Below are 6,659 nucleotides of genomic sequence, written 5' to 3' on the forward strand. Positions count from 1 at the left end.
TTGCATATGAAACCGAATCATACTGATACTAAATACAGTCAAATGTCTGATTATAAATATATAGAAAATAAAGTGATACATTTAGAGACATTGTACTGGTCTTATTTTTGTTGCAGATTCCTACCCAGAATTTAACTATATGGACCATTTTTGACATTTTGAAATTGAAATTTAAAGAGTAACAACAAAAAGGGGGGGTGGGTAGTGTGGCGCTGTCCAAAAAAAAGATAAAATTACATAAGGTGATTCCTACAGGTATAGCCTGTATTTCAAAATGTGTTTTAAAAAATCCACGTATGTAAACAAAACTGGTAATTGTGAAAATGAGTAACTCCAATAATAAAGTGATATACAATCAATGATGAAGTCACGTGACCGTGACGATACGCGTAGGGAGTGAAGGAGTCCCGGAAGTGACGTCGCATAGGAATGAGTTTGGCACTCGTGGATTTTTGCCGACATTTGGCTTTTAAATGTGAGTTTATGCTGTTTACATTTTTTAATAAATACCAGTATTTTATAAAATGTTATCACACTACGAGAAGTGTTCCTCTTTCTCCATCTACACCTATCTGGGAGTCCACTGGAAAGGAACGTCCCTGCAGGACTAATAGAGACCCAGTACCCCTTACAATATACAGCACATTGGAAAACATATAGACATGTGCAATTCCTTTAGTTACAAATTCATTTTTTAACGAATTTAGACAAATTCGTTAATTCGGTAATTTGGAAATATTGGAAATTCGGAAATATCGGAAATTCTGAAATTCTAAATTCCGAAAATTCGAAATTTCGCAAATTCGGAAATTCGGAAATCCAAAAATAAGAATGAAAATCAGAAAATTAAAAAGAATGAAAATCAGAAAATTAAAAAGAATGAAAATCTGAAAATTCAAAAACCCGAAAACTTGAAAAACTGAAATAATAACTAACTAATATTAACTTAACTATTACTAACTATTAAAGTATAGGTATTGGATTTTCCTTTCAAATTTGACTGTTAGTGAACGTAACAAATAAGAATTTATCCGAAGTTACGAATTATTCGTAATAACGAATGCAATATCTAAACGAATGGAACGTAACAAATTAATAATAAAAAAAATAATAATAACTTATTATTATATATTATAATTTAGTTTTGTTCCATTTGTTTAGATGCAGCATTCTTTATTTCGGATAATTTGTAACTTCAGATAAATTTGTATTTGTTACGTTCACTAACAGCCAAATTTGAAAGGAAATTCCAATACCTATAATTTAATAGTTAGTTTTTATTAGTTAGTTAGTTAGTTAGTTAGTTAGTTAGTTAGTTAGTTAGTTAGTTATTATTTTGAATTTTTTGGATTTTTGAATTTTCGTACTTTATAATTTTTGGATTTTCCTTTCTTATTTTTGGATTTTCTAATTTTTGAATTGAGGAATTTCCGAACTTCGAATTTATGAATTTTCGAATTTTCACATTTTCAAATTTACGAATTCACGCATTCCGAATTTTCGAATTTCCGGATTTCTGAATTTTCAAATTGCCGAATTTTTAAATTTACAAAAAAACGAATGAAACGAAAACGAACAAATTTTTCAGTTTCAATATATTTTTATTTTCAAAAAAAAGGGAAAATTAGAGGGGGAAAAGGGGGGAGGGGAGAACAGTGCATGACATGACTACATCTCGAGTCAACGTAATACAGACGACCAACACGGTCGCTTGACAAACAACTTAATGAAGTTTAGGAGAACAGAACATTATAATACAGAATAGGCTTAGTTAGACATCAACTTTGTATTTGGTAATCGTGAGAAGACATATGATCAGATATAGTAGATAATATATGCGATACTGGGAGGAAGTGGTCCGCCACCCCAATTGGGGACACACTGTGGCGGGACCTCACCGCCTCCGACCTCCCTCCAACTAGAGAAAGAAAAACAGCGATTCTCTGAGAAGGATGGAGGGGATATTATCCGAGGCTACTAAATTTATTCTCACCGCAGTGGGTGTGTGAGTTGATCCGATGTCTTCTGATCCATAACGAGTTCTTATAGCAACTGTTCTACAATAATAACTAAATAGTTGATAATGAAAATGAATGCATTGGGAGACAGGAAGTATGAACTCCAATATGGCTGTTACAGTCTGGGCCAGGGCTGGGAGCCAACACAAGATGGCCTCCAGCCGAGGCCCAGGTCATGGCCGTTTGAGAACAGTCCAATGCCCGAGACCAACAGTAAGGAGGGAAGGTGGGAAGAGAAAAGGACGAAAGGCATATGGAGAGAAGAAAGAGAGAGAGAATAGAAAAAAAAAGGGGAGAGAAGGCAGAGGAGATAAAGGTTGAAAGAAATGCATAGGAGTCGACTGGGGGGGTGTAGACATATCCAAATGTGGCTGCTCTGTGTGAAAGTCAAAGCGTGACTCCAATGTAGTTTGCCCAGGGTTCCCAAATTAGTTTGAACTTGGTTGAGCTTTCCAGGATTACACTAGCCATTTTTTCTTGGTTCATAATCCAAGAGATCTTTCTCTTGGCTAGGATTGTTGAGACTGAAGGTTTTTTCCAGGCTTTGGCCAGAGTAATTTTAGCTCCTAGAATGATGAAGAAGATGAGGCGTTGCGTAACCCTGGGGACTTCTCTTACTGGGAAGTTGAGAAGTGCTACCAGCGGGGACACCTGCACAGGCCTTTCGGCTATCCTACTAATCCAACCGAAAATCCTGTGCCAGAATTGTCTAATCCTAGGACAGGTCCACCATGTGTGAAGCATGTCTCCCCTCAGGCCACATCCCCGAAAACAGAGGGGTGAAGCCGAAGGGTAGAAGCGAGCTAATTTGGAGGGCACCAGGTACCATCTAGTTAGCACTTTTAAGCTAGCCTCAACTAGACCAGTGTTTAAAATGCCTTTGTAAGACTGGGAGAAATTCCTGTGCCAAGTTTCCAGCTGCCAGCTTTGAGAAAGATCCCCTTCCCAGGCTAGCATGTAGGGTGCCTTGAGTTGCGCAGAGGATAGTGCCTTGTAAATCACCGAGATGCCCCCCCTCTGCTCGCAGGCCTGGCCACACCATATTTCATAAGGAGTCATTTGGGGTCCATTTGGTAGGGACCTACATTTATTGTGTAAATAGCTTGAAATTTGGGAGAATCGAAAGGATTCTGACTGTGGCATGTCGAGTTTGCTGACACAGAAAGCTTTAGAGAGAGGACCTAAAGGTCTAAGGAAGTGTCCTATTCTGTACATCCCTTTGTCGAGCCACCATTTAAAAGCGGAGATATTGAGGCCTGGGGGGAAATCGGGATTGTGGAACAGGTGCTGTAATGGTGTCGTTGGGGATATTAAGCGGTTGTTGCTTTTCATTCTGTCCCATAATGTAAAGGAATGTGACAATGTTGGGGAGAGGATGGGGGGTCTACGTTTCTTTGGGCTCCAGAGGAGGAAGTCCAGGGTGTGGTGGGGGACTGCTTGCCTCTCTATGTGGATCCAATCAGGATGTTCCCATCGAGAGTAGACAGTAGAGATCTGGGCTAATTGAGCCGCTTGTAGGTACCAGAGTAGGTTTGGTAGACCCAAGCCGCCCTCTGACCTAGGTCTAAACAGGGTCATTTTAGAGAATCTGTGTCCCCCTTTACCCCAAATGTATTTAACAATGTTGGCCTGGAAGCGTTTTAGGCGGGTAGTGTCTACTGGTATCGGAAGAGCTCTAAAGTAGTATAGGATGCGGGGGAGCAGTGTCATCTTGATCGTGTTGATCCTGCCTAGCCAGGTCAGGGACAGCCTGGACCAACGAGATAGGTCCTCCTCCAGTTTTTTATAAAGAGGGGGAAAATTGGCTTGATAGAGGAGTTCAATCTTAGGAGTCAGCTGTATCCCTAGATATGAAATGGAAGAGTCGCTCCATGAGAACCGAAAGCCGTCCCTGAGCCTGGCCAGGAGAGGATCTGGGATATTGATATTAAGTGCCTGGGATTTGTCATAATTTACTCTAAGGCCTGAGATCTTCCCAAAATCATCCAAAAGACGGCAGATAATGGGGAGCGATGTCAGCGGAGAAGATACAAATAGTAAGATGTCATCAGCAAATAATGCACATTTATGACACTTGGGGCCGCTTTGAATGCCTTGAATGTTTGGGTTGTTTCTGATGGCAATCGCCAGGGATTCGATTGCTATGGCGAAGATCAATGGGGAGAGTGGGCACCCCTGTCTTGTACCTCTGGCTATGGGGAAGGAGTCTGAGTAGAACCCCTGGAGACGCACCTGCGCTGATGGAGTTGAGTATAATGCATGAATGACATTGAGAAAAGAATCCCCGAATCCCCATTTTTGTAGTAGATGGAAAATGTAGGGCCATTGGACAGCGTCAAACGCTTTTTGTAAGTCCAGAGACAGAAGACACCCCTGCCTGGGTGAGCCTCCATCCCAGTTGGAATTTATAAGGGAAACTATGTCTATCGCTCTTCGTATTTGGTCGGGCCCCTGTCTCCCCGGTATGAAGCCCACTTGGTCTTTATTAATGTATATACTGATGAAGGAAGCCAGGCGGTCCGCAAGTATCTTAGTCAAGATCTTTAAATCATTGTTGATGAGGGATATTGGTCTGTAGTTGCTGACCGAGCTGGAGTCTTTGTCTGGCTTGGGGAGGACCATGATGTAGGCCGTGTTAAGTGATGAATCAAGGGGATCCCCCTTCCTAAGAGCATTGAAGAATCTAGCCATGTATGGGGCGAGTAGGGTAGAAAATGATTTGTAATATGGTATGGAGAAGCCATCTGGGCCAGGGGCTGAGTGTGATTTCAGGTTTTTGATGACCGTGCAAATTTCTTCAGCAGAAATAGGAGAGTCCAGAATCTGGCGGTGCCTAGCTTCTAATTTGGGAATCTGAATGCTGTTTAGGAAGAGGTCCATGGCCTCAGGAGAAGGGCTGCTTCCACTACTGTATAGGGATTTATAGAAGGTTAGGAATTCTCCCATTATCCGTTGTGGGTTTTGGGACAGGGTACCACCCTGAATCCTGATCTTTGGTAGGGCCGGAGAACGAAATTTCGGGGATAATTTGCCTGCCAGCATAGGACCGATGCGGTCGCCATTGCTGTAGAATCTGTTTCTATTCCACCTAAGCCATTTTTCAGCCTTAGTGGTTAAGGCGAGGTTTAGGGCTGTGCGTGCTGCATCCAGCTGTGTGGTAGGGACTGCATTTCGGTCCGCTTTGTGTCGTTTAATTAAGGCTGTATATTCCCTATCCAGCTTTTCTATGTCTGTTTTGTTTTCTTTATTGATTTGAGAGGCTAATTGGATCAGGTGTCCTCTTATCACTGCTTTATGAGCTGCCCAGAGACAAGAGGGGCTAGTGTCTGCTGTATCATTATTGAGGAAGTAGTCGCGTATGTTGGTCTCAATAGCTTTTGATCTGATCGGATCACTCAGGATGGACTCGTTAAGCCTCCATCGTCGGGTAGGTTTATGGCCCCTCGGGCGCTGAAGTACAAGAATCACCATCGAGTGGTCCGACCAGACTACGTCTTTAATATATGCCCTGTGCGTTAGTGGAATGGATGCTGAGGCTATAAGGATGTGATCGATTCTTGCGAAAGAACTGTGGGGGTTGGAGAAATGAGTGTAGTCTCGCAATGTAGGATTTACTTCCCTCCAAATGTCTATCAGACCCTGCTGGAAGATAAGTTTAGCTATGCGTAGGCTCTGTTTTGTCGGTCTAATGAGGCGCCTGCCCAGGGGGCGTGATTTGTCCATGCCCTGGTCAAAGGCCGAGTTAGAGTCGCCTCCATAAATCACTGTGCCTTCCAATAGTGGCGTTAGTGTTGAGAACATGTTTTGGAAGAAGGCAAACTGGCCCCTATTGGGAGCATAATATGAAATTAGAGAGTATAATTGATTGTCTAATTCCCCCACTAAGAGAAGGTAGCGCCCGTCCGGGTCCCTGAATTCAGATTTGGGGGTAAATTTGCATCGTTTGGAAATAAAGATACCCACCCCTTTTGTTTTGTTCTCAGCATTGGCAAGTTTAAAAAAGGGGAATTTGGAGTGGATAAATGTAGGGTTAAAACTTTTAGGAAAGTGAGTTTCCTGTAGAAGGATCACGTCTGCTTTTTGGGAATGTAGGTATTGAAAAACTTTGCGTCTTTTGGACTGGGAGTTCAGGCCTTGGGCATTATGGGATACTATTTTAATGGCCGCGTTTACAGGTGTGTCATTAGCCATTGAGCAGAGGTGAGGGCAGAGCTGGGCAATCAACAGTACTCACCATCCTGTGTCCACGGGTTCTAAGGCTCCTCAAGCGGTGAGCGGAGAGCGGTGAGAGCAGCAGTATACGTCTATAGTAGTCCCCCCAGAGGACTCCTGTGGTGAAAAACACATTAGTATATAAGCAGAGAAGGAAAGCAGGAAGGTAAAGAAGAAAGACGGGGAGCAAGGGAGATCCCCGGAGAGTGGAGGGGACAGAGTCCTCCATCAGGAAGAGTGAGTCACAGAAGAATCTCTCCAGTAGGAAGAGATTGGTCCTGTCCAGTGGCCGTTGGAGTACCAAAAACCACTAGGCAGAAAGGGGGGCATGAACGCCGCCCCAGCAGAGGGACCTTTTAGTAGATTATTGAAAATGAAGATCCTAGAAATAGGCACTTGGCCCGACACATACATCTCAACCTTCGGCAG

Source organism: Aquarana catesbeiana, linkage group LG07 (assembly GCF_042186555.1).
Source record: "Aquarana catesbeiana isolate 2022-GZ linkage group LG07, ASM4218655v1, whole genome shotgun sequence".
Taxonomy (NCBI): Eukaryota; Metazoa; Chordata; class Amphibia; order Anura; family Ranidae; genus Aquarana; species Aquarana catesbeiana.